The sequence below is a fragment of the Peromyscus maniculatus genome, chromosome 14 (genome assembly GCF_049852395.1).
Source record: "Peromyscus maniculatus bairdii isolate BWxNUB_F1_BW_parent chromosome 14, HU_Pman_BW_mat_3.1, whole genome shotgun sequence".
NCBI lineage: Eukaryota > Metazoa > Chordata > Mammalia > Rodentia > Cricetidae > Peromyscus > Peromyscus maniculatus.
In genome coordinates, this window is record NC_134865.1 from 78,741,349 (window position 1) to 78,768,733 (window position 27,385).

Consider the following 27,385-nt stretch of genomic DNA (forward strand, 5'->3'; position numbering starts at 1 on the left):
AACCCCTTAAAACCTGCTGACTTTGTCCTAGGGTGACATAGGATTGCCTATTAGAAGGCAGGGGGGCTGAGAAATTGCACAGCAAACCGAGTGGTAAAAGTTGACTATAATGAAAATGACAAAAATCATTTGTATGAAGGAATATTCACAGAGAGGGGATGAGAGGAAGGGAAGGAGGGAAGGAGGGAAGGAGGGAAAGAAGGAGGAGTGAGCATGCACATGCAATTTGGAAAGAGGTTAGCAGTGAAGACAGGTATTTTAACCTTTTAAGTATTTTTTTTTTCAGCAGTAAGCTGCAGTGCTTTTTTTGTTGTTTAGTTTTGCTTTCCAAATTCCTTTTAAGTTTGCTGACAAAATATCTATTGATTTTATGGCTCAAAGGAAAGGAGTTCCAACATTTTGTCTTGCTTCTAAGCAGCCAAAGTTGCGTTCCACATGTTTGATCCCTAGTACAGAATGTGTCTATTTTCTACCATTAAACTATGCTTTGGCTTTTTTTGTCACCAATGGGATCTGCAAACATGAGGACTTCCAGTGCAATGAATTTAAGACTGTGGACTCACTCCATCATGAATCATTTATTTCACTGTTTGCTCAGCAAACCAGTATCCCATTCATTGGTTTTACCTTATTTCTGTCTATTCAATTATTTGCTTCTCTGTGTAGTGATGTGTCCATTCATTCAGCCACTGATACATCTACTCTTTCATCCATTTATTTAACCACCAATTCATCCACCAATCTGTTCATCTATCTGCTTACTCACTTATCCACCCATCCAACTACTCATCTACTTATTTATCCACTTTTCAATACATCTTTTCAATTCTACCATCCATCTAACAATCTATGCTTCCATCCATCTTCACATCAGTTCACGTATATACCCACCAAAACATTTATCTATCCATCCATTGATCCATCCACCGATCCATCCATTGATCCATCCATCCATCCATCCATCCATCCATCCATCCATCCATCCATCCATCCATCCATCTTTTGATCTATCTTCCCCTTCACTCATCCTCATCTCATCCTCATTCTTTCAAGGCTTCCTGGGAATCCTTGATGTGAAATCACAGTCTTGGGATGAACCACAGTTCACTTCCCATGGAGCTTGCACAGCTCACTAATAGGAAGAGGCTGAGAGACAGCTGCAATATAAAATCTGAAGAAGTTATGATCACGAAGATGCTTTCCAAGTCCACAAATAGAGCAAGACCAGAAGTACTGGCCTCCACACCATGGTGAAGATTTGAGTCTCTTCATGAAAGAGCTTGGTTTCCTGACACATTGTAGAACTCCACTAACAAATGAAACCCATGTGCTTTACTTGACAGCCACTCCTGCTTTGCACATGCCGGGCATTTGCAGAGGCCAAATGCCTTTGCTCCATAAAACTGCGGTGAAGAATCATCACCAAGCAGGTCTTATGAAAAAGGGATCATTCCCCCAAGCCCCTCCTACCCTACCATTTTTGAACCCCCCCCCACTGCATTTCTCAAGACCCTCACAGTCAATATGATGCACCAGCTCAGACTTAGAAGAGAAGGAGGCCCAGGAAGGGATCTGGAGAGAGATGGGCACTCTTTAGCTGGTGCAAGCACATGCGATCAACCATCTAGTCAGTGCATCCTAACCTGATCAAGGAGGCAGGATTTTAACTGTTTGTTGAAAACTCTGATCCATGACTATCAACTTCAGACTCAGGACTGAAGCCAAAAATGCCTAGAGTGACTGCAGAGGAGAACCAGAGATAGCTATCAAGCATCTAAATAGGATTCCCTTTCAATTCAGCTATTTATTTTAATGCCGAATTAATCAAAGCTCCTGGGCAAGTGACAGTACTCAGGTAGCTTGGCTTTTGGATGCAATATATATATATATATATATCAGCTCCTTGCTCCTCCAAACAACTGAATAAGGGCTTCGGGGGCTCCCTCTCTGCTTCTCAGCTCCTGCAGTCTTGGAAAAGCACCTCTGGCTTGCTGGGCCAGTGAGAAAACCTTCTGTGCCTTGAGGGCATCTCTACGTGGTGTTTGAAATCAACTGTCTAAAGAAAGCGCTAACTTTCTAAGTAGGAGGTGAACATGGTACATTTGCTTAGAATTGGTTTAGGAGACAGCAGGATTGGAGGGTCCCTGAGCAGATACAGGCTAAGCAGTTCACACCCAAAACAAAAATGAAGATAGTAAAAGCAGCTGGGAAGGAAGAAAGCAGAAAGTGGTACAGCAACATCTCATCACTTCCCTCTACCACGATCCCCAAACAACTGTGGGCTATACATCATGGCTGCTCACTGAGCCATGCCCCCGACTTCTTGTTCATACCCTTGGTTGCAAGGTTCTTGAGGGTCCGCATGAGATTTTAGTCATCCTTGATTTCTTATTACTGGATGGACCTGGTGGGGGGAAAAGTTCACAAATAGACATCACATTAATATTGAAAATGAAGGAGAGTTCAAGTGACTAATCGTGATACAAAGATTAAGACCACAATAGTCACCTGAAGGCAAATCAGTGTTATTAAGCAGAGGATAAGTTTTATATGGTGTCTACTTGGAGTGTGTCTCTGGACCAGTATCAGAAGAACCTGGTTCCTGGGATCAGGATAATTCAGTCTGTGGCCATGCTATGGTAACAGGAGCAGAGTCAATGGACATGGCTGTCTGTGGTCCAGCCATCTCTCCAAGAGCTTTCTTTTTGCATGCTCTGGAGTGAACTAAGCTAACTTTAATAAGTGAAACAGTGAAGAGTTGCAAAGTAGATGGGAAAAGCCTTTGCCGCTTCCTCAGTAAATGCTGCCACAATCCCTAGTAAGTTATTCCACAAAGAAAATAAGAAGTAGGGACCAAGGACTAGAAGGAAGGACATGGTCATGTGATTAGGCCATGTGCCTTTTTCTGAGATGAGAACATTTCTCAGTGTTTCTCAGTGTATTATAATTGATATGAGGTACCAGAAGATCCATTGCTCATGAGAGGCTCGTGTTCAAGTTGGAAGTTTTCTTCTGTGGTCAAGTTGGGGCAGAGTTCACAGTACACTGCCCTCTGCTAGAGTTGTCTCTTATTGCCAGACTCTCAGCTTCTAGATATGCTGTGTAGGTAACTCAATTTTTTCTGATGCTCTGTTTTCTTATATTCAAAAGTGGAATCTTGCTTCCCATTTGATGAAATTATCTTCAGAATTCAGTGACTGAAAAATATAAACATCTTCAGGATTATATCCAACAATGAGTAGAAATTTAGCAATGACTGGATGAGGGTGAGTTGAACTAAAATCTATACTTCTGGGAGTAGTTGGAAGATTTCTTGTATCCTGCCCAGTCCATGGTTGGGATGAATCTCTCCCACCCGCATCCTGTAGCCACTTGTTCCCAGGTAGACACACAGAAGCTTATATAATTTACAAACTGTATGGCCTATGGGTCAGGCTTCTTGTTAGCTAGTTCTTATAACTTAACTCAGCCCATTTCTATTAATGTATGCATTGTCACTTGGCTTTCTGGCACTTACATATCTTGTTGCTCCTTCAGATGCTGCCTAGCATCTCTCCACTCTCTTTTCTTCTCCTCTCTCTCCAGTTTGAATGTACCACCTAACCTTATTCTGCTTCACCATTGACCAAACAGCTTTATTTAATCAACCAATCAGAGCAACACATATTCACAGCATACAGAAAGATATCCCATAGTACTTCCCTTTTCTGTCTAATCAAAAAGGAAGGTTTCAACTATACTATAGTAAAATTACATATAACAAAACAGTTATCAGGGAAGAATTATAGTTACAATATCTAGTCTATTTATATTTGGCAAAATTAGAAAATTTGCTACCATCTATCCTATTTTTGTGAGTCTAAAGTTTTATATCTAATTTATTTTTTATCATGACTAATGAAAGCTATAATTACAACTATCTAGTCTTCAACTCCATCAAAGACCTGAGAATGAACAATATTACCTAAGTAAACAGGAAATGCATTGCAAGGAACTTCCATAATTCTAGAAGTGACAGAGACATCTGGTTGCTTGGACAGTCATCCAAAGTTCCTCTCTAACATTGAGACAACTATATTCATCCTATAGGCCTAGAGTCTCTGGCATAACTTTCAGTGAAGCAGGAAATTTTAAGGATTGTCTCACCTATTGGCAAAGTTCATTAGTCTCTTCTGTCTGTGTCCTGCAGAATGCCTGGCAATATCTTCTGTGAAGCAGGAAACTGAAGGACCATGTCACCCTGTTTAGGCAAAGTTCAGTGGTCATTTTTCCATGGGTTCTGCATGTCCAGTCTAAGCAATCCAGGCAAGAGTAGTTTCTTTCCCAAATGTCCAGTTTTACCAAGAAGATAAACTTCATATGGAGTTTCTTCAGTGCCTATCATTTTCTCTGAAGTAGGTTGGTGCTGCCAGGAGCAGACATGTCTCAGTGTCCAGAAAAGTCAAAGTTCTTAAAACATTTTAAATGCCATATTCTATAGGTCTTTGAAGGGTTTGAAGATTACCTACCTAACTGAAGTATATATTTGTATACATAGAAAACTTAACTAACATGACTATAAGTATGATTATCATAGATGACTAATTATTAATCTGTATTTCTTAATTATGTATTACAATTTTAAGTAACTTGCATAAACATAATACCTTAAACAAGAGTAGAAATATATATACAGTATAACAAAATTAACTTTAAATTTGTATCAATAAACTAAAATCCATAGCAATGTAAAGTATTTCAAACAAGTTGTTGCTCTTTAAAAGTAGATTCAATAATCTACCCTTTCATCCTATCATACCTATAGCCTACATTTCTCTATCATATCTCCCTTTCTTTTTTTTAGAAAAAGATTGACTATGACCAGTAACAATTTGTAAGCAAACCCCTAAACAAAGACAAACATACATAATCCATTTTGGGTGGTGGATGTGGGCATAGTCCTCTAGACTACATCCTGATGATTGGGGGCATGGTTAATCTTATGGAGATCCTGAGAAAAGTCAAGATAATGGTCAAGTCCTGGGAAGACCAGGTACAACCTTTGCTAATAGATACCATCTGTCAAGGTTCAAGAGGTCTTCCTTGATCAAATCTGATCCATCTTAACCTGGAACAAATCCACAGCCTCTTGCTTCCTGTGGAAACAAAAGCAGAACTTTCTTTCCAAACCAACATATCCTTGGACCCAAATTTTAAAGTCAAGATAACTTTAAAATATATATATTGGTTTAGCTCATCAGCCTTTACAATCAAATGTTTCTCTCCAGTTAAAAATCCCAAAGACAACATAATCCAGACTCTTTGTATAATTTCCATCTTTATGTGGCTTATTATATTTTCATATATTATTTTATTTTTAAGACTTTATTTTATTTTTATGACTACCTATATCCTTTCTCTTTTCTCTCAAGCCTACATACCGTTTACACACAATATAAACTGTTTAGAGTTTTATTCCATCTGAATCTGTCTTATTGTATATCTACAAGCCTTTTCTAGTCAGGAGAGATTTTAAACTGTTAAGCTGTGGAGCTGTTAACTCCACCCCATTCGGCTTTCTAACATGGCAGTGGTAAGTTTACCACCAGCTCTGGGAGCCATGCTTAGCACCAATTCTGGGAAGCAGTGGGTCTACACCTCCATCAAGCTGTGTGCAGCCCAGAAACTTTATCTATCTATCTATCTATCTATCTATCTATCTATCTATCTATCTATCTATCTATCTATCTATTATCTATCTATCTATCTATCTATCTATCTATCTATCTATCTATCTATCTATCTACATATCTATCTATTTATGTCTGTACTAGCAAAAGCTAAATCCACCATGCAATGCCCTGCAAGGCTTAGAGATGCCTCTGTGTAACATGGCAGGAATCTGCCAATGCTGTGCTCAAGCTCAAATGTCAGAGTGTCTCTGTACAGCGGCATCTCTGTATGGCAATCCCCATGAGACATATGAACTAGGAAACTGCTCTATCTCTGTTTTACTATGTTCTGTCAGGTTTTAGGTGGAAATTCTTGCCATCATGTTTGGGCACCAAATGTAGATGGGATTTTCTCCAGTCCTGCCTTGCCTAGCAGTCCAGATGAATCTCTCCCACCTGTGGTCCCACAGACACTTACAAAATAATCACTCAGAGGTTTATATTAATTACAGAGTATATGGCCTATGGCTTCAACTTTTTGCTAGCTAACTCTCTCATCTTAAATTAACCCATTTCTATAAATCTATATTTTGCCATGTGGTCCTGGCATTACCGGTCTGCTGACATCTTGTTGTTCCTTCAGCAGGAGCCTGACATCTTTCCACTCTCCTTTCTTCTTTTCTATCTCCAGTTGGAATGTACTACCTAAACTTGTTCTACCTCACGATTGGCCAAACAGCTTTATTTGATCTACCAATCAGATCAACACATATTCATAGCATACAGAAAGACATCCCACAGCATCTGGGGTTTGGCCATAGTAGCCCATACTGGTGCCCACATCCCAGCAGCCTTGAAGGAAGAAAATGCTATGCAGAAGTTTTCTACATAGAACCTTACATCTTTGCAGATCAGTTCCTTGAGAACCAGAATGTTTGAAAGCAGGTTAAACAACACAAAATTCTAAGAGGAGGCGAAACATTCCATTACACAGGGAGGTTCATCAACCTCAGAAAGTAAACAACTTAAAGGCTTCACAAAGTCCCTGAAACTGACTGGATACATGGATCCTCCCTCCCCAGCTATGTGTAAGTAGTAAGGACTGTAGAAAGACTCTCAGAGGAGCTGAGCTGCCTGGAAGAAGCAGAGACCAGCTGAGCTGCCTAGGGAGGCTCTGACCAACCCAACTGCTGGAAAAGACACTCCAATCTTCTGAGCTGTCTTCAGGCTGGCAGTGAGCTTCCGGTCTCCAGTTTTCATGAGCTATCATCCACACAGGGGTTGGTTTTTGTTATTCAGTTGCCTTTAAGTCATTTCTACTCTCTCCAGTAATCCTTCACAACACTCCTGTAAGTCACCCCAATAAACTCAACTGGTTCACCAAGTTAGACTTGGGTGGTGTCCATACTTTGGTCTTTCTTCAGTTCCCTATCTAAAGTGAGTAGCCATTTCTTCACATCTTCCCAGGAAGTATCACAAAACAGTGTCTTACCACACCCAAGACTTTCCTGTTTCATATTTAGCACCAATTGTGAGAGATCAAGGATGGAGGGCATTGTTTCACAAAGTCCCTGAAGGTATCCAAGCTGGTAAGTTCATCACTGTGTAACAGTTACATCTGAAATGCATGGCTGTGTAGTCAACATGGTAACAAGGACAGCAACAAAAGAATGGTGTTGCTGTGTCTAGCACAAGCTTGCTATCCCAGTAGTTGGCAGATAGAGACTGGAAGATCAGGAGTTCAAGGCCAATCACAGTTGCATAGGGAGTTCAAAGCCAACTTGAGAAACCTAAGATCCTGTTTCAGTGAAACAAAATGGGGGTGAGGATGTAGACAACCTAGTAGAGTACTTGCCCAGCTGCCCTGAGTTTGAACCAGGCATGGTGGTGCACACCTCTAATCTCAGCAATATGAGGTGAAGGCAGGAGGACCAAGAGAGGAAATTCATCCTTGACTTCCTTTCATGGTTAACTGAGGACTTGACACAGGGGTCCCCATGCTGATGGTCTGCTCATAACGACTTGAAGTTCGTTGCTATGCCATCCATGATGCTTGCTCCACCTTTTCTTGCTCTGCTGTCAGAGTAGCTTTTCCAAAATACAGGGTAAGAGTGAAAGCCAGAGAGTGAGGGCTCCATGGCCAGTACTCAACCAATGATGGATGATGGAGTCACTGATGCACATACCAGCCTTTTTGCCCCCCACCACAGTAGATCTGGGAACTGTTATTCTCATTGCAGCATTCCCAGGAGCATAAAGCTGCAGCTGACCATGGTAGACATGGGATTGACACTGCATTGTTTATTGTCGCTAGCTCACCTGGGGCCATTGGCTCAGCAGACTTCTAGCTATTGATCTTTGTTTTGAGTCTGAGGTTGAAAACTCTCTCTCTCTCTCTCTCTCTCTCTCTCTCTCTCTCTCTCCCTCCCTCCCTCTCTCTCTCTCTCTCTCTCTCTTTCTCTCTCTCTCTCTCCAGACACCCCCAGACCATTTGTGTAGAAAAGAGAGATGGGTAATATAGTGAGTGCAGACATTTCAAGCCTGTTGTCTGACAAACCCAGCAAGTCCAATACATGGCTCTCTCTAGAATTCCTAGCACATGAAAAGGGTTCTTCCAATTTGCTGTTCACCCCAAAATCTCAGAGCTGAAAGAAAACTGGGGAACCCACAGTATTAAATGATTTCTGTGTAAGGTTGTATATCTGAATCACTCATAAAATGAGGCCTTGAAATCACATCTCCTCTTCAGCACCAGAGCTATGTTTTGGTTGATGGAGCAATGTCTATTGTACAGAGAGGGAAAATGACTGTGGCTGGCTACTTGTACTCAAGTGCACATAGTTAATGGTGTGACAGTCCAGCTTGTTTCCATTCAGAGTCCACCCTTTCTGTTTTTCTTTGTCTCTTCATAGTAAGGCTAAGTCCAAATTTACCAATCCCTGCATGAGGCCCTCAGTTCTTGTCTGCACATAAAAAGACAGGAAGATCAGCACTGCTTGGGATGTAAGCTGCTACTTAACCTTGAATCTTCTTGGCTCTTGATTTAAAGCCTTTCAATCCCCCTTTGAGAAAGAAAGACATTTCTCATTCTAGAATTAATATCCCACCTGAAGGAAGCCATAAGAGACCAAGAGAGGGCATATAGGCAGAATCCCCAAGAAAGTGTGTGGCATCCTTCACTTGTCCATCTCTTGACTGATTGGTTGAGAAGGCACTGAGCATCTCTCCTGTGCTCCATGCTATGATGGCTAATGAGTGCTCTTATCTGAGAACTGAATGGAATCTTGAAGGAGATACAAAAAGCTCACATGGAGCTAACACTTAACAAAGAAGGATGTATCAATGGATTCTGTTTGCAGCATAAAGAAAACAAAGATTTCTCCCTCACTGGGTGTGTGAATACACAGAATCCAACAGACACCCATGAGTTCATCCATTTAAAATAATACCACCCATTTATCAATGTGGTAGGAAATGGACCCACTGTAGGATCAACCCGTGGAGAGATTGGGAATGTCACTGTGATGCTCAGAGTACTGGGATGGAATGAATGTGTTGTAGTGGGGATGGACGTGAGGACCTGCCAGGCAAAAGGATCAGAACTTCACAAAGCCACACAGTAGGTATGGGTAGGCTAGCAACATGAAAACAGTACATTTGGTGATACAGAGGTCCATGTGATGTGTGGGAGGCTGAGATCATGTTTGGCCAGATCTTGGGGAAACTGGATGCTAGCTCAAGGAAACTCTAAAGTTATTAAGCAACAATGTTCTCTGTTGCAGGGGCTGGCCGACAAGAAGAAGAAAGGTGAACACTAAGTGTGAAAGCAGAAAGGAAAAGCTCCAACAGAATGCAGAAGGCTGAGGACTGGGCCAGGGAAGGGCAGAGTGGGGATCCTGAAAGAACAGGGGGTGCTCCAGACCTGGGATCTGTGAGAATGGCTGCTGTCTCATCCCAGGGAAGGTGGTGTGGGATCTGTGGTGCTCACCTACCTTGGATTTTGCCCATAGTATGGCACAGGTTCCTTTTTTCACATCCCTGAGTGGTCAGTATGGTCACAGGAGTGATTTCTAGCCAATCGAATATTAGTGGGTCTTGAGCATGACTGGAAGAGTAACTGGTGAGAAAGACCCTCCATGTGTGAGCCATCCTTCCACACACCATATATCTTAGGTAGGGTTGTTACTGCTGTGATGAAACACCATGACCAAAAGCACCTTAGGGAAGAAAGAGCTTGTTTGGATTGTACTTTCACGTTATAGACCATCATCCAGGGGAGTCAGGACAGGAACTTAAACAGGGCAGGAACCTGAAGGCAGGAACTAAAGAAGAGGCTATGGAGGGGTGCTGTTTACTGGCTTGCTCTCCTGGCTCATTCAGTTTGTTTTCTTAGACAACCCAGGACTACCCACCCAGGTGATACCACCCACAGTGGGCTGAGCCCTCCTTCATTGATCATTAATCAAGAAAATGCCTGAAAACTTGCCTACAAGCCAATTTTTAGGAGACATTTTCTCAACTCATAGCCCCTTTTCCCAGATGACTATAGCTTATGTTAAGTTGACACAGAGCTGTCATCAACATGTGGCAGCAGGGTGAGGAGGTAAATAGAGCTGAGAGGAAAACGGAGCCATAAGACAGCAGGACACAGATTGGCCAGATGCCTGCTCAGAGGAAGGGTCAGCTGAAGTTTTTTTTTTTTTTTTTTTTTTTTGTTTTTTTGTTTTTTCAGAGACAATGAACATTGCTGGATTCATGGGACCTAGGCCTCATCACCCAACCCCACTACGGTTGTTAATATAGCTTGCATTTAACTGTTCCCTCAAAAACCCATGTGCTGAAAATTTGGTCATCAGAGAGGTATGATCAAGATGTGGTAGAGTCTTCAGGGTGTGAGACATAGTGGGAGGACTTTAGGTCACTCAGAGTGTGCACACTTTAGCAGAGATGGTGAGACCACAGTTCAGCCCCACCCCACCCCCACCTGGCTTTGCTTTCTAACCATGGGATGAACAGTTCACTCCTTCACAGGCTCCCTGCCATTGCAATCTGCCCACCTCTCTCTGAGACTTCGGTTGACCAAGGGACTGGAACCTAAAAGCATGAGCCAAATAAACCAACCTCTTCTTTCCACATGTTCACTGTTCCAAGCATTGTTCTACTGATACAAAGTGGACCAACACAGTCTTGCAAAGGGTAGGGGGCACAGCCAATCCCCAAATCACAGTACAGGTATGCCCTAACAAAACTTTACAAAAACAAGTGACAAGATAGACAGGCACAGATGCTGAAGCCAGCCATCTCTCGGCCCACAGCAAACAGGTCTCCTGGGAGCCTCATTAATCTACGGTAAACACAACATGACTGAACCTCTGCTTGACAGGCAACTGAGACAGAGTTATTGCTTGGTACAGCCTCTAACATCCACCTATACAAGGGGAGAGAAAAGAGCCACAGACACACCCGGAGGACAATTGAAGAACTCCAGGATTTAGGACTGTGACATCCACACAGGTTTTGAAGAAATCTCATGAAGAATAAATACGGCCGTGGATTCATAAGGGAAGAGTGTCCAAATGCCTTGGAAATTCTTAGAGAAGACAGCCTCTAAGAACAACAGCCTGGCACTCCACGACCTCAGAGTGAAGTGGTTTGGCAGTGACGGGCCCCTTTGCGTGACACAGCACGATAAGCAGGGTTTAAAGACGCTCGTTCACCAATGGGAAGTTTTGCTGTCTGCATTCCAGGATTCAAAAGCAAGAAGGAGAATGGGAGCCTTGGCTTCAAGCCAGGAGGACGAGTACTGAAGAAGTCTGTCAGCAAGCCCTCGGGTAACAATATCATAATTTAAAGATTTTCCTAATAATGGGGGAGTAATTAGTAATGTTGTCTTTCTTTTTCCTGTTTCCACTTCAGCCAGGCAGATTCATCTGTGTGTGTGTGTGTGTGTGTGTGTGTGTGTGTGTGTGTGTGTATACGTGTACACACACCTACATGCTGTCCACACATGCTCACACACACCCAGGTTTGACAAGGCAGGGTGGGAGGAGCCTGTGACCATGCATCTTGAAAGTAGATGTATTTACCAGAAAGCTAGCATGAAACAAGGGCTGCATTTTTGCCTCTGTTGCAACTTGCAGCTCCTGGAGGCATTTTGATCAGCCTGTGGACTTAGAGACAAGCTGATAGACTGCTGCAAACTACCCATAGCCACATTCCGGCAGGACCAATTTGAAAGGCTTCCTGATTTATGGGGGTTTGAAAGCAGACAAAGCAAAGGCATCATTCTGGCTGGCAGCTCCCTCACCTTCTGAGAGCCTTCTGCCGTGCCTAAGTGGTCGGAATTTCAGGGTCCCTCCCAAATGCCCAGTGGCAAGTATCCCACTAAAAGTTCATGCTAAGGGGTTCCTTGTGTCTTGGGTACTTGAATTTTCTCCCTGAAGCATTCAAAAGTCTGTAACATACACCTGATTTACTCCTATATGCTCTGTCTCTGACATGATTTTTGGCTTGGTCTAAAAAATATGCACAAAGGGAGGAGTGTCTAAAGTTAGTGGGTCCACCATCCAGCTTCCCGTGTGAGCAGCCACAGGCCCACTGACATGCCATCTCCGCTCTGCAGACTTCAGTTTGCCTCTGTAGATGGAGACTTAGCGAGCTGAGCAAGGACATTGCTAACCACTGTGAGTCCTCAAGGCTGTGGGAGGAAGTTAGGGGAGAGGAGTCTCAGTGCTAGTAAAGGAGATGAATGGTAGTAGCTTAAACACCCCAGCATTTCACTTTCATTTTAGTGAAAGCAAGACAAAGGTCAGCAGTGCCAGGCTGGTGTCCATGTGTGCTTTCATGGATGGTGTGTTGGGAGCTTGGACCCTAGCTAGGCAGTGTTGAGAGATGGTGGGGCCTATGAGAGGAAGGCCTAGGGGAGGTCTTTAGGTCATTGGGGGCATTTCCTTTGCAAGAAGTTGAGGTAGTTCTAATGGGAGCTCTGAATTCTCACAAGGGCAAGTTATTCAAAGAGGGAGCCAAGTCTCTGGTTGGTGATTATATCTCTCCCCACCATGGGGACCCCTAAACTATTTTCCACCTTAAGACACAGACAGGGAGGCCCTTCTAAGAGACTGTACCAGGATATTTTGCCTTAGAGCTTCCCAAACTGTGAGATAGTTTATGAAGTTAGCCTACTCTGGGTATTTTGTCATAGACATGAGTGACAGATCAACAGAGCTGATATAATAAGGAACCAGGTCTTTCTGTGAACTGTCTCCACTATCCTTAGGAATGACTTCCATATTAAAAGTCACCTCTTTTTTTTTTTCAAGGTGGTGGCTTAATATCAAGTCATCACATTTATAGTCTAAGAAAGGAATGATGAAGCACAGTAAACAAAACAGAATTTGTCTTAAATTAATTGGCTCCTTTGAAACAGTCTTTCCTGAAATCCTTTATGACATTTGTTTTTATTGCATGTGTGGGAGGGTAGTTTCATGTTTGTGTTTAGCTGCAAGAGATGCTGGGAAATATACAATTACAGCCAGAGGTAGTGCCAATTGAATAAAATCAGAATTTTATTGACAAGATAGGGGACGATAATTGTTATTCATAGGCAACTGACAGTCCCTGCCACATCACTCAGGAAGGGTGTAATATGACAGACTACAATAGAGTCTGTCTTCCCTGTAGTTTTCAGAACCACATTGTGTACATTGTGACATTTCCAGTACAGGGTGTGTCCCAAAATTATTTGATTATAAGCATATGTCATTGTGGAGCATCATGTACGATTCATAATCTAAGAAATGACAGTGGATAACTGTAGGACAATCTCCATTAATCTCTGCTGTTGATGAAAATGGGGACATGTGACACCTCTGAGGCCCTCTGTTCTCTCCCCACACTGACAACTCTCTGCACTCCTGGCCATCTCTAGCAGGATTCTAGACCCCTTTGCTGGCATTGCCCTTCCCACCAGTGAAGGGAGCACACACAGTTCATCCCTGTTGTAGTCATAGTTGGTTACATATTGATTAGTGTCTTGAATCACATCAAGTCAGGAGGGAACTGGAAGCTATCAGGACCAAATATACTCTTTCAGGAAAAGTCCTTCGTGCAGTGAGGCTTGGTGGTTTAGAGGATAAGCCAAAAAATAAATAAATAAATGAAAAAATGAATATCACTACCCAGGTGCTCCTTCATGCAAGGCCATGAGTCTGTCCATTTGACAGCATGCTGGCTCATGATGTCATCATCGGTGGCTCCGAGTCTCGAGGCCCATCAAGGTTGTCCCTGTCCCATCCACACTGATGCTGGAGTCTCCACCGTGTGCAAAAATCCTTCTCCTCATCCTTTAGACACTCACACTAAAGCAGGAAAGGAGAATGCCCAACCAGAAAGTACAAAAGTACAAAAAAGCAAATTCGGGGGGGGGGGGGGGGTCATGGATTTACAGGTAGCCGATGGGAAGAGATGTCCCTGGGCAGGACACTGAGATAGTTCATGAGAAAAGAAGCTGTAGATGGGACAAGTCTCAGCCACACTGCTTCATAGACCCGAGGCCAGTGGGTTAGCCTCCCCCTGCCTCAGTGTCCTCACTCATAAAGTTGAACGACGAAGTTTTCATCCAGGCTGGGGAGGTGACTCACTAGGTAAAACACATGCCTGGCAAATGTAAGGAACCAGATTTGAATCCCCCACAACCCCCGAAAAGCCAAGTGTGTCCTCACAGGGAGATGGGAAACAGAGATGAGAGAGCCACCTGGAGCTCCTGGGCAGGCCAGGTAACCTGGGATGTGCAGCATGGGAGGAAAACAAGGAAGATAGTCTGCCTCAAACAGGTGGAGGTTGTTCTGTAACCTCAACATCCACACTGTGGCTCACGCATGTGCAGCGGGAGTGTGTGTGTTTCCCATCTCAGATTAGTGTTTGTCATTGAATAGATTAATACTCTTACTGGGATGAGAGGGTTCAGTCATGGTGGCCATGGTGCTGGTGTTGATATGGTTCCTCACTATTCTTGTTCTTTAAATGGCAGTCTGGCTCTGAGAAGACACAATGGGGTACAGGACAGTGCTGTCTTAGGTAGGGGACACTTTATGCTTGTCATTTTGACCTGAGTTGCAGAATGAAGAAACTTTTAGAAAATCAACATGTCTCAGCGGTCATTGAAACCCAAACTATCAAATCAAACAACAGGTCTGATTTGTGGTCTGCTCCATGGTGGTTTCCAGACAGTTCCAACCAGTTCTAACCAGTTCCAAACAGATTCAGGAGGCAGTCATCTTCTGTACTCAGGGGTCTGCATATTTGAGTTTGAATGATTCTTGTCTGTCTCTGAGGGTGCTTTTCCTGTGTATTTACGTGCCCCATGCCTGAGCCTCTAGTAAGACAGTGATGAACACAGGAGCTAATGGGGACAAGATGAGTGGCCAGGGAAAGTATGAGGAGCTGGCATCTGGCAAAGCATGCTGGCTGCAGAGAGCCACCCAAAGTTGGTCACAGCTGTCCTTAACCCCCAGGTGACCTTCAATAAGTGACTTCCCTCCTTCTATGACCTGTAATCTCTTCGTTAGAAAACGAGAAAGCAGGCTCATGATGCCACTACGTCATCCCAGTTGCCTGGATGCAGATAGAAGGCTTTTTCAGAAGAAAGAGCACCTCTCCATCCAAAGACCCACATATGCTATCCAGAAACTTCTCGGTTCCTGGAACTCTTCTAAGGAGTCCCACCATCCAAAGGATAATTCCCAGCATGGTTTCTTTTAATAAGTAGTTGCATCATCTCCCTCGACACTGCCGCCCACAGCCTCTCTGCAGAAGGGCTGTGGGTGCAAATAAAGCCTTCAGGAGTCAAGGTCACCTAGAGTAGTGTGGCATGTTACCACCAGGTCCAGTTGCCGCTCAGCCTCCTTCCTTCTGTTCACACAGCAAGGCAAAGGCCAGGCTGAGCGGCTTGTTGTCCTAAGAAACAGACCCACGTGGCCCATCTGTGGTTCTGGGCCCCTGGAGTCCAGCTTCTCAAAACATGAGAAAGAAAGATGCAAAGACACTGTGTCTGTGGCCATTATCTGCTTTCAATCTGCCCATCTCCTTGAGAAGTTTGAACAGACCTGCCCTAGGTTGCCGGGCCTTGCAGCTCCAGTTTCTCTAAGAGGAGCATCAGCCTGCAGCACTTTCCTGTGAGATTCCAGAGAAACTGGTGAGAACTGGTTTCCAGGAGCTGAGAAGTGACATCCCCACTCACTAGAACCACAGAACATTCCAGGCTGCACATTGAAAAGCATTCCCTGTAACCCAGCTTCCAGCAGGTGGAGGAGGCAGGATGCTGAGCTTCCTGCCAGCCTGAGCTTCATAAGACCCTACTTCAGAAACCTCAGAAACTGAGGCCAGTGATAAAGGGTTCACCTGCCAAAATCAGTGCTCTGGGTTTGAGGCAAGGCGGCAGTATATCAAAGGAGAGGGAGGGGAGAGTCTAGATGAGGAAGGGAGAGGGAAAGAGGAGGAGAAAAGCCAAGATGGACACAGAGGAGAAAGGGGAAGGGGAGAGGAGAGGAGAGGAGACATAAAAAAGAGGAGGGAGAGAGAAGGAGGAGAGGAGAAGTTTTCTTTACAGAAGCCATCTCAGAGACTTTGAAAGTGAATGTCTTCTACATTCTGTCTTCACATGTGGGCGTCCTCTTGGTGGCTGGGAAGAGCTTCCTGGCACCAGCCAAACTCCTGCCACCACATTCTGCAGCCATGAGCCTCACTGCGTCTGCGCCAAAACCCAGATCCGTGGGTGACTGAGGACCACCTAAAACTCATGCTGTTGTTGAGAGCTAAATGAACTTGTAGGTGACTGTCACATAGTAGGGACCAATGCAGGCACTAAGGGGGACCTCCCTCATTCTTACTGCCAGGATAAATTCATTCAATAAAACAGTTTTCCAAAATGCAAACCCATTAATTTGCTTTGTGACTTGGGCACCTAATGCTAGTAGATGCTGGCTTTTAAAAACTCTTATCAGTCTGTATAAATTTAGCTCCTAAGATTGTACTGTGGACCACAGTGTTAAGAAGAGATCAGATCCTATCCTGGAGGAACTTAGTAGGAGTGTCAAAGCACACCACACACGTAACAATGCATGGAGTAATTTTAGTAGCATGTCAGAGAAGTGCCTGATGGACCACTGACATTTATGGGTTGACAGGGTGACAGGCATTTCTGCAAGTTCTGTGGACCTTTGCTTCATCTCTGCAGCCTCCTGCTGTGGTCACAGTGAGACCACTGAATGTCTCAGAAGGATGGATGTGTAGATGAGTGGATGAGAGAGTGGGTGAATCAATGGAGGACTTCCTTCCTTCTTTTCTTCCCCGCCTCACCTATCCTTACCCACTCCTCCTCCTCCTCCTCCTTCTTGCGATGCCACCAGATTATAGTTACAGATATTAGGCTCAGGAAATGAGGCAAAGTTGGGGCATTTGTCTCTGCTGCAGGATATGTGAGCCCCCAGCTGGGATGCTAGAAGATGGCTGTTCCTCTGCTGGACCATCTGAGAACCACTAAGACATCTGGTGTAGGAGTTGCCTAGGGACAGCTAACGACGATGACTTTTGCCATTGGCTTCTCCATGAGGTCTAGGCTTCCTTGTGTGTGAAGGCCTGAGGGGAGTCAGGCAAGGATGTATCTCCATTACTCCCTGAACATCAGAGGGCATGCTGTGTCCCACTCTTGCTGGTCAAGCCTGCAACCACCATATTCCCTGGGTCCAGGGGAAATGCTTAAAAATTTCATCCTAGTGAGAAGTGGTGCAATACTGAAAAGTACAGGGGACTAACAGTCCCAGGGCCATTTCAGAAAATTCATGAATATGACGAATGAATGGATGGATGGATGGATGAATGAATGATTATGAGGTTAGACTCCTTCAACTGTATGCAGCAATGGGGGATTAAGAATGTATTTCTTTTTTTTTTTTTTCAGGAAACATGGGGCAGGGAAGCCTAAGGAGTAGAGTTGGATCAGGATGTTGAGGGAATGGAGCAGAGAATGTCCATCTCATCACCTTGGGGGCTATGATACCCAGGAAGAGAAGAATATTCAAGCCTTTCCATCTAATGGTTACTAAGGTTGCTCATGGGAAGTGAACCAAACTGAAGGGAATGAAAACATCCATTTCCTTTGATGTTGGAGGCCACAATAAACATGCCAGCCACTACCTAATCTACAAGCTGGGAAAGCAGCCTGGTGGGAGGGAAATTTCATGTTTTCCTCTGACCAATTCAGTATGCAGACAGAGGCACAGGGTGACCTTGTTGTTGGCATCATCTCTGTCTCACCAACACCAACTGCGTCATATCACCATCCCCGTTCTAGCTCTTGCCCACTGCCTTCCATCTTGCAAGATAACTTTAGTTTTCTGGCCAACAAAGCCCATCTTCAGCTATTCCCTTGATCTCCTTTCATCTCTTCCAATGGAAAAATGGAAACATCCCAGGAACTGATGCTAGCTGGAAGACTAGCCATCTGAACTCTAATATTCTCCCGCCTCCTCCATCAGAGGAGAGAGAAAATACAACATTGAATCCCTTTCAAACTCTTCACTCTGCGCAGCCTGGCTAACACATGGAAGGGGCTGAGATTAAAACTTAATTTAACTCTGTCTCTCACCCAGACATCACCAGACTCCTGGCCCAGTTTAACTTTCAATCATTTCCAAAATCTGGGAAGAAGTGTGTCCCGGCACTGCCCGACTCTTCTCCTCGACCTCCCTTGCCTGGTCAGATGCTGGTGGTGAAATCCAAGATGGCAGTGGGGAGGAGATGGAGGGTGAGAAGGCATGACCATTTATTTTACTCCTAGCATATGCCAGATACTTGAAATACACAATCTCTATGGAAGGAATAGCCCCAAGGAAGAAATATGTGTCTCTATTTCTCCAAAAAGAGAAACTGACTACAAAGACAAGAACTTTGTGTCCACAGCAATTGGATGCAGAAACCGTGGTTTCCTACATCTGCCTGCCAACATCTCCACTGTTCCTGAGGCTAGATCAGTCTCAAGAATGTTCAGGGGTCAACATAATCCTAGTAGCCAGAACCACCCTAGATCCTCTCCATAAATGCTACCAACCTTGTGTTCAGAGAGATGCTTGTGTTCAGAGAGAACCCCCTTACACTAAGATCCATCAGACTCCCTTCACCACCCTTGGAAGTGGAAGAAGCAGAGATGGAGTCAATCCCATCATGACTTGAAGTTCTTGCTCATGTGCATTCCACTTTCAAACATCTGCACATGGCCAACCCATCTCACACTGAATCCTGATATTTTGACATTCTAAACCAACATAAAGGGCAGAGTCCAAAAAGGCCTTTGAGAAAGTAACCTGGTAGAGTGGAGAATCCAATGTGGTTTTCATCTTCTGTGTTTTATTTCCACAAATCAAAAAACAAAGCAATACAACCTTCCAACAGGAACAGGAAAGTTGGATGGGGCAGGACCCCAGGCCAGATCTGCCTCTGGGTAAGAGCAGCCCTTCCCAGGAAGAGACTAGTACCCAATGGGGCAAAAAGGCAGAGAGTAAGCCCAGCTATTGGCTGCTACCCAATACCAAGGGGCTTCAGAAAATCAGAGACTAAAACTCAGAGTTGGGTCTCAGCACAGCAGAAAGCCAGGAAAAGGAGTGCATCTGGCATTCTCTTAAGTTTTGAGAAAGTCTAGAGATGCTGGCCAAGTTCTCTGAATGAAGACATGGTATTTCCAGAGCTTCTCAGCAGATGAGCTAAATAGATACATGGTGTATATGTATCTATAGGAATGCTGAGTCTTCCACACATTGTTAAAATACAGTGTGTGTGTGTGTGTGTGTGTGTGTGTGTGTGTGTGTGTGTGTGTGTGTGTACCAGTATGGATGTCAGAGGACAACTTGAGGCAGTCAGTTCTTTCCACCCATCATGCAGATGCAGGGATCAAACTCAGGGCATTGGGCTTGGCATCAAGCACCATCACCTACTGAGCCATTTCAGTGACTCCTTCCATACCTTTTTGCATACGCATCTAGACATGCCTGCAAAGAGCAAGTATGTAAACATAAAATACCAAAGACATAGAATAACAAAGGGGAATCATTTTAGCTGCACTCTCTGACCCCCAGTAAATGAGACAATACGAAGTTGGTCTCTCTCTGAATAAATTCACTTATGCAAAACATGTGGCAAGAACTAGGGACTAATTGTGCCCAAATTTTCATAGTACTCAGCTCTAGACATAGAACTGGAGGGAGCTTTTATTTCCCTTCTCCTTTATACTTGTATTTGTCTTTACTTTTAATCCATAATGACTATGCGTTTTAAAGAATTAGAATTGGGGTGACAAGATGGCTCTCAGCAGATAAAGGTGCTTACCGCCAAGCCTGACAACCTGAGTGTCATCCTTGGAACGCAAACGGTGGAAGGAGAGAGTTGACACCTTCAAGTTGCCCTTGGACCTCTACACGTGCACACACACACACAGGCACACGAGTGCACACAAATCATTTTAAATCCACTCTACAGGGACAAAGAGGACTCAAGGAAGAGGTGGGGTGTAAAAAGGAAGAGTAGGAAGGTCCTGAGAAATAAGCATAAAATATATAATATACTTGTAAGAAGATGTAAAAAATGATTCAAAGATGAAGCTGGAGAAATGCAGGGAACACCATGAACCCTTCTTCCTCCAGCTTTCCCTATTGAGTTCACTGAACTCCACGCGGCCTCTACTAGCTAAGCATGCTTGTTACAATATGAACTGACCCACTGGGGTCCCCCTCCACACCCCTTCCCACCACATGCTCACCTCTGAAGTTTCCATGGAAGCTCTGTAAGGCTCCTGGTACTGGGGCTTCCACTGATGGAGCCCTCTGCCCACAGTTTCCCTCCCTCCTGCAGGCAGCCTTACTGGACTTGGGGTCCCTCACATATCAGACATGGTACTTAGGCTGCACCCTTGGCCACAGATGCCCCTTTCAATATTGTTGCCCCCTTCTGCCTCTGATCAAAAGCTGCCACCTGGGGCTGTTCTCCTCTGCCTTGCTCCTTCCTATTTCCTGTGGCCGTGTATATACAATCCGCTTGGTGCTGCTGCTTGAACACTAGGAGTAGGCTACTTGATACAAAAGGGAGATTGAACTAGATCATCATGTTGGAGGTTCACAGCATGACTCTGACCCAAGCTTGATTCCGGTCAAAGGTTCTTGCTGTCAGTCTGGAGATGGTGCCTGGCATCTCCTGACAAAGACCAGAGGGTTGGGGGTGTGTGTGTGTGTGATGTCTGTGTGTGCAAGTGTTTGTATGGATCTGTAAGCCTCTGGGGAGGTGTGCAGAAACCAGAGGAAGACATCATTTCCCATTCTATCACTCTTTACTTTATCCCCTTCGGACAAGGTCTCTCATTGAACCCAGAGCTTGCTGCTTTTTGGTCAGTCTAGTGACCAAGCCTGGAGAATTCTGTTGGCTCTGCTTTCCACTCAGTGTTGGAATTGTGGGGTGCAAAGCCATGCCAGGTATTTACATGAGTTCTGGGCAAAGGAACCCAAGTCCTCACACTTGCACAATGAGTACTTTACCCACAGAACTCTCCCCCAGCCACCAAGAGTCCACTTGGTTGATCCATTATCACGTGACTTTGAGGATCAACTTCATGGGCTCTGAGCAGACAAGCCTTATGTGATCACTTGCCCAGGGACCGGCTCCTTTGGGAATCCCACGCACCTTGGTTATGTGTGATCTGTCTCTGTTTCCTGGTAATTTTCATGCTAACACAAGTGTGTTTGTGGAAGAGGGAAAAAAAAAGAATACAGGCTGAGATCTTAAGAGCTGTTCCCTCCCTATCTTGAAGTGTCTCTTAACAGTGAACCTCCTTCACCTCAAAAAGCTTTCCACTGAAAGATAATTAATTTAGAAGAGAAAAACATGTGTAAGACCCAGCACAAAAGAAAGGAAGCGGTATCCACACAAGCCATCACCATGCTCGGCTCTATAGGAGTACGAGGCATACAGTCACTGTGCGTGTAATTGAATTTACATGGCGAAAATAATATCCATTCTCTTTACGCTTTAGAGATACTATTTTAAAATTATTTCTAACCTAAACACATTCTCTCCTGCCCTCATTTTCTCCTCCTTCTTGCTCCCATTCTCAGGCACAAATTACTCTTAAGTTGGGCTGAATCATGAATGAAAAGAGTCAATGTCGTTAAAGGCAAAGTGAGATGTTGAGCTGATGAGACCCTCTTGTTTGCACAGCGTTTTCTCCCCTCCCCAAAATTCCTCCGTAAGAGTCACCCGAGAAATGATTTCTATTCCACTGAGTATCTAATTGAAAGATTATGAACCCGTGCAAATACAGATGAGTGGGTCTGATATCCTAAGGAAAAATAAATAAATAGGCGAAGTGGCCTTCTCTCCAGGTAATCACACTTACTGGGGTGTGGTGGTCTCTTACTTGGAAAGGGAGCTTCAGCTTGGGATGTAAAAAAGATAAGCCCTGAGCTTATTAGTACCCACCACTGCATTTGGGACGGGCTTACTCGCACGGGGTTCATTTCGTCCTACTTCACTCACTGGGGTGCACCATGCCTTGACATCAATTTCCTGTCTGACACGTGTTTGTTGAGATGTGAGGCTCATATATATTAGTGTTGTTGGAGAGCATCATCATCTCTAAGCATCCTGAGGCTGGGGAGGTCCAGGGTTTGAGGAAGGAGGTTGGAGGAAGGAGAGATGGGGTGTCAGGGAACCCTGGGTGGGCTTGAATCCCATCTGTGGCTCTAGCCAGCTTTATCTCACCCCCTGGACAGGTAGATAGAAGGATTGTTTCCAGCCCTGGATGTTAAATAACACTGGGACTTCCTGGGTTATAATGGAAGCAAGGGTCAGCTAACAAGAGTCACATCAGAATGTAGTAGACTACAGGAAAATGGTGATTACATCAATTTGTATTAGTTACTCTTTTCGATGCTGGAACCAAATCCCCGATGACGAAGAGCAGTTTAAGAGAAGAAAGGCTTGGTTTGCCTCACACCTCCCAGGGACATAGTTCATCTTGATGTTCATTGTGAAGGGAAGCAGCTGGACTCAGTTGGTCATATTGCATCAGCAGTCGGGAAGCAGAGGGTGATGGATGCTAGTGCTCAGCTCACTTTCTCCTGTGTAGTCCTTCTGAATCCTCACCCATATTCAAGGTGGGTCTTCTCTCTTTAGTTAAGCTTTCCGGGAAATAATCTCAGACACACCCAGAGATGAGTTTTCATAGTGATTAGACATTTAATCAAGTAGAAAATGCTATCCCGGCTACTGCTGCTTCTGCTGCTTGCCCCTCCCTCTTCCCCTTCTACAGATATGCAGTCAGTCAGCACACCCTTAACTGAATGCTAGTGGATGGCACATAGTTTATATGTAGCAGGGCAGAGTGAGCATAGGGATACAGAGATCAGTGCTTGGGGTGAGAGATAGCCATGATACAGTGATGAGCAATGCCATCCCAAGGACGAGGTTACTGACATGTGAAGGTCTAAGTGTAGAGCTGTGAGTGAAGACTTCCTGGAGGTGGTACTGACATTAATGGCACCTTTTGAGAAACAAGCTTAGTTCCTGTTCATTAATTTAGCCAACTGATCTTTGCTGAGTCTCCAGCACATGTATAAAAGCAGATATTCCAGGCGGATGAAAACGACACAGAGGAGCACAAAGATCATAGATGTGATGGTGAGAGTCACATGAACTGTAACTGACACAGTATCACCTGGAATCGAGCCCGTGGCTGGCCCAGTTATATCTCAGTTGCTGTGATAAGCACCATGACCTAAAGCAACTAGGAGAGGTGGTTTATTTCGTCTTCCATCTTGCAATGCATCATTAAGAGAAGTCAGGACAGGGACTCACAGTAGAAACCGAGAGTTGTAAACTGAAGCAGAGGCCATAGAGGGGCTCTGCTTACTGGCTTGATCTCCATGGCTTGTTCAGTTTGTTTTCTTATATCACTCAGGACTACCTGCCCAAGGGCATCTCCACTCACAGTGGGCTGGGCCATTTCAGATCCATCCTACACTGAGAACATGGCCCCGAGTCTTTGTCTTAGGGTTGCTATTGCTGTGAAGAGACACTGTGACCATGGCAACTCATAAATGAAAGCATTTAATTGGGCTGGCTTGTAGTTTTAGAGGTTTAGTCCATTATCTTCATGGTAGTGTGCAAGCAGACATGGTGCTGGAGAAGGAGCTGAGAGTTCTACATCTGAATTGGCACTGTAGAGCCATTCTTGAGCATAGGAGACCCCAAAGTCAATTCCCAGAGTGACACACCTCCTCTAACAAGGTCACACCTACTCCAACACAGCCACACCTTCTAATAGCACCACTCACAATGGGGGCCATTCTCTTTCAAACCACTGCAGGCTTACCTACAGCCAATCTTAAGGAGGCATTTTCTCAATTAAGATTCCCTTTCCTCAGACACCCCTGGCTGGTGTCAATGACAATAAACTAGCCAACACACTTTTGCTCACTGAGCATTGCTGTTTTCCTGACAAGGAATATGCAGAGACAGTAAGTGCATGTTTGTTCTTACTGGAGTCCTGCACATCAGTGGGGGAAGAACAGATCCTTAGCGAATACAGCCTCCTGGTTTGGGGGTCATAACTTGAGCATGTGTTTGGCTTCAGGCCCTTTTGTACAGGATCCTAGGAACTCTGCAAAGATATTTAATTTGTACCAGGTGGGCTGGTTTTGTTAACCAAGCCGTTCCTGAGACCTGGTTTAGTTGAATCTGGAGATTGCATTCTCTTCTGAGAAGTGCGGAATGCAAGGTGCAACTCCATGGACTACTTCTCAGGTTGGGGAGACAGACACCTTAGCTGGTTAAGTGCTTAATTAAACATGAACACAAGAGTTCAGTTCCCAGAACCTATATAAAAAAGCCAGGGGTGGTGGTGCATGCTAGCAATCCCAGACCTGGAGAGGCAGAGGCAGACAGATCCCTGAGATTTGATTTCTAGCCAGCCTAGCCTAACTAGCAAGTTGTGGACCAGGGAGAGAGTTTGTGTCAGAAAAAAAGGAAGAGAGGGAGAGAGAGAGAGGGACAGAGAGAGAGAGAGAGAGAGACAGAGAGAGAGAGAGAGAGAGAGAGAGAGACAGAGAGAGAGTCAAGAGGAGAGTCACCTGGTTTCTATATCCATAACCCAACACGCGTATAAATAGCAACATCACACAAACAAAAACATGACTGCCCACAGTGAAGTAGATACTGTGAAAATTCCTAACCCAAGGTTAGAAAACAGGCTCAGAGGCAAGCATGTTGGCCTTGTTTAGGATCAAGTCCAGAACTGGCAGGTGTGGGGTTTGAACTCAGGTGTGTTACTTATTTTCCCCATCACTATGACAAAAGGCCTTAGAGGTGCAGCTTAATTGCAGACAGGTCACCTTGGGCTTAGTGTTTGAAGAAATACAGTACACCATGGCAGGGACGACAGGGGACTGGGGCTTCCCTGACTGTTGCTGTGACATAGTAAAATAGTTACTTCTCACGTCTTGGTATAGTGGTACATAGGGAAGCAGAGAGCTCAGGGTGAGGAGGGGGTACATTTCACCACAGGGCCCATCCCCTCTCATCTTCTTGTTAGGCCCCTGTCCCAGAGATTCTGCAGCTTCCCAGGACAGAGCCACCAACTGCAGACCAAGTGTGAAAACACATGGGCCACTGGGGGAATGTGACATACATACACCTTCTTCTGGAGCCCGGTGTGCTGTGCTTTGCAGAACCCTGGTGTAAATATTACCAAGGAGATGTTACCTGCACACTTTTTCCCATGCCGCTTTCACCCTGGCGTTGTGACAAAGCCTAGAACAAAAGCAAGCTAGGGAAGGAGGGGTTCAGTTAGTCAGACTTCCTTGTCACAAGCCATCAACATTTCAGGGAAGTCGAGGCAGGGACTCAAAGCAGCTGATCACACCGTGTCCAGTCAAGAGCAGAGAGAGATGGGATGATTCAATGTACACACTTGCTTGATGCTTCTGGTTCATTCTTAAGCAGCTCAGGGCTCAGCTCACAAATGCTGTCTCCCACATTCAAGGTGGGCCCTCCAACCCCGGCTAAGCACACAGAACATTCATCCGCGTGGATTATATTCCTGGCTTAAAACTGAGTCTCAGTAATTTAAAACCCCGAATTGAGCATGAAAACAATAAAATGGAATCTGTAATCAGCACTTTTTCCTTTTTTGTTTTTAATAAATTGCTGCTTGTGTTCCTGTGTGTGAATATGGGCACAGACAAGCCAAAACACTATTGTGTAAACCAGAGAATGACCTAGGGCATGAGCCTTCACATCTTCACCTTCCTCTTTCTTTAAGACAGGGTCTCCTTGCTGTTCGCCTCTATGTAAACTGGGATGGCTGGTTTGAGGGCTTTTGGGACTTCTGCCTCGATCTCCCGTCTCACTGAAAGAGCTCTGATTGGATTGATTAAGTCAGGGCCTCAGAAAGCACAGGAAGAAGGAAAGAGGGGACTTTCCTGAAGACCAGTTCAGGAAACAAAACACACTGGATATGTGCATGAAATTGCCAAAGAATGAGTAAAAAGTATTATTAAAAAGAATACAATAGTCATAGAAAGTTAGGGGTAGTTAATTTGAAAATTCCAAATTCAATGGACAAACTCCTTAAAATATGCAAGATGAAAAATTTGAAATAAAAGCTGGAAGAGATCTTGATGAGAGCTTTCTCTGCTTTAAGAGATAAAATCTCTATTTAAAAGCCTCCCCAGAAGAAAAGCCCTCTTGCAGCTAGAACCCTTGATAAATTCTATCAAAATGTTTGAGAAAAGTGTCAGAGGAAGCAAATATCCCAGGTTGACACTCTTCTAAAGACAAAATGTGAAAAGAAACCACAAGAAGGAAAGGAGTAACTATAGGTCAATTCCCTTTTAATCATTTCTGCATGTGCCATACAAAGGGGTTAGAACAATGCAGCCGTGAAATGATAGTGTTTGGGATCATGTTATTTCACCCTCAGAGCCTAGAATAATCAGTCACCCACTGTCCAAACAGAACAAATGGCAAAAGGCACATGTTTATGCTAACAAGTGAAGAATAAACGTTTAACAGAGGGTAGCACTTAGCTTTTGTCCCAGTTACTTTTCTACTGCTCTGAAGACACCATGACCAAGGCAACTTACCGAAGGAAGAGTTTATTGGGCTTGCAACTTCAAAGGGTTGGAGTGCATGACCATGATGGTGGGGAGCATGGCGGCAGGCAGGCAGGCATGGTGCTGGAGCAGTAGCTGAGAGCTTACTTATATAAGCATGAGTCTAGGAGAGTGACAGTGAGAGAATAGGAGGAGAGGGGAGAGAGAGAAAGAGGGGAGGGGAGGAGAGAAGAGAGAGGAGAGAGAGAGAGAGAGAGAAGAGAGAGGAGAGAGAGAGAGAGAGAGAGAGAAAGGAGAGAGAGAGAGAGAGAGAGAGAGAGAGAGAGAGAGAGAGAGAGAGAGAGAGAGAGAGAGGTGGAAGGGCTGGTGACAACATGCCCTTCAGGACAAGACCTTACCACCTCACAATCTACTCCATTATGAACCAATCAATGTGTAAATCCATGGAGGAGGTCAGAGCTCACCTCTGAACATCACTGCCCTGGGGAAAAGGACTTCAAGAAATATAACTTTTGGGGTTGGGGGGTTTAAAATTGCTTTCTCAGGGTAGAATGCCGCTCTATTCTTCCATTTATCGATAAGGCT

At 44.5% G+C, this 27,385-nt stretch overlaps 1 long non-coding RNA gene across 1 annotated transcript; it reads right to left on the reverse strand.

The window, feature by feature from the left end:
• Nucleotides 1–1,991: 1,991 nt before the first annotated feature.
• LOC121822251 (uncharacterized) lies at nt 1,992–27,026 on the reverse strand. The gene is made up of 4 exons (XR_006063255.2): nt 26,831–27,026; nt 4,147–4,240; nt 2,962–3,197; nt 1,992–2,404 (listed from the first exon to the last, which is right to left on the reverse strand). It is a non-coding gene; the product is annotated as an uncharacterized LOC121822251 (long non-coding RNA).
• Nucleotides 27,027–27,385: the final 359 nt, after the last annotated feature.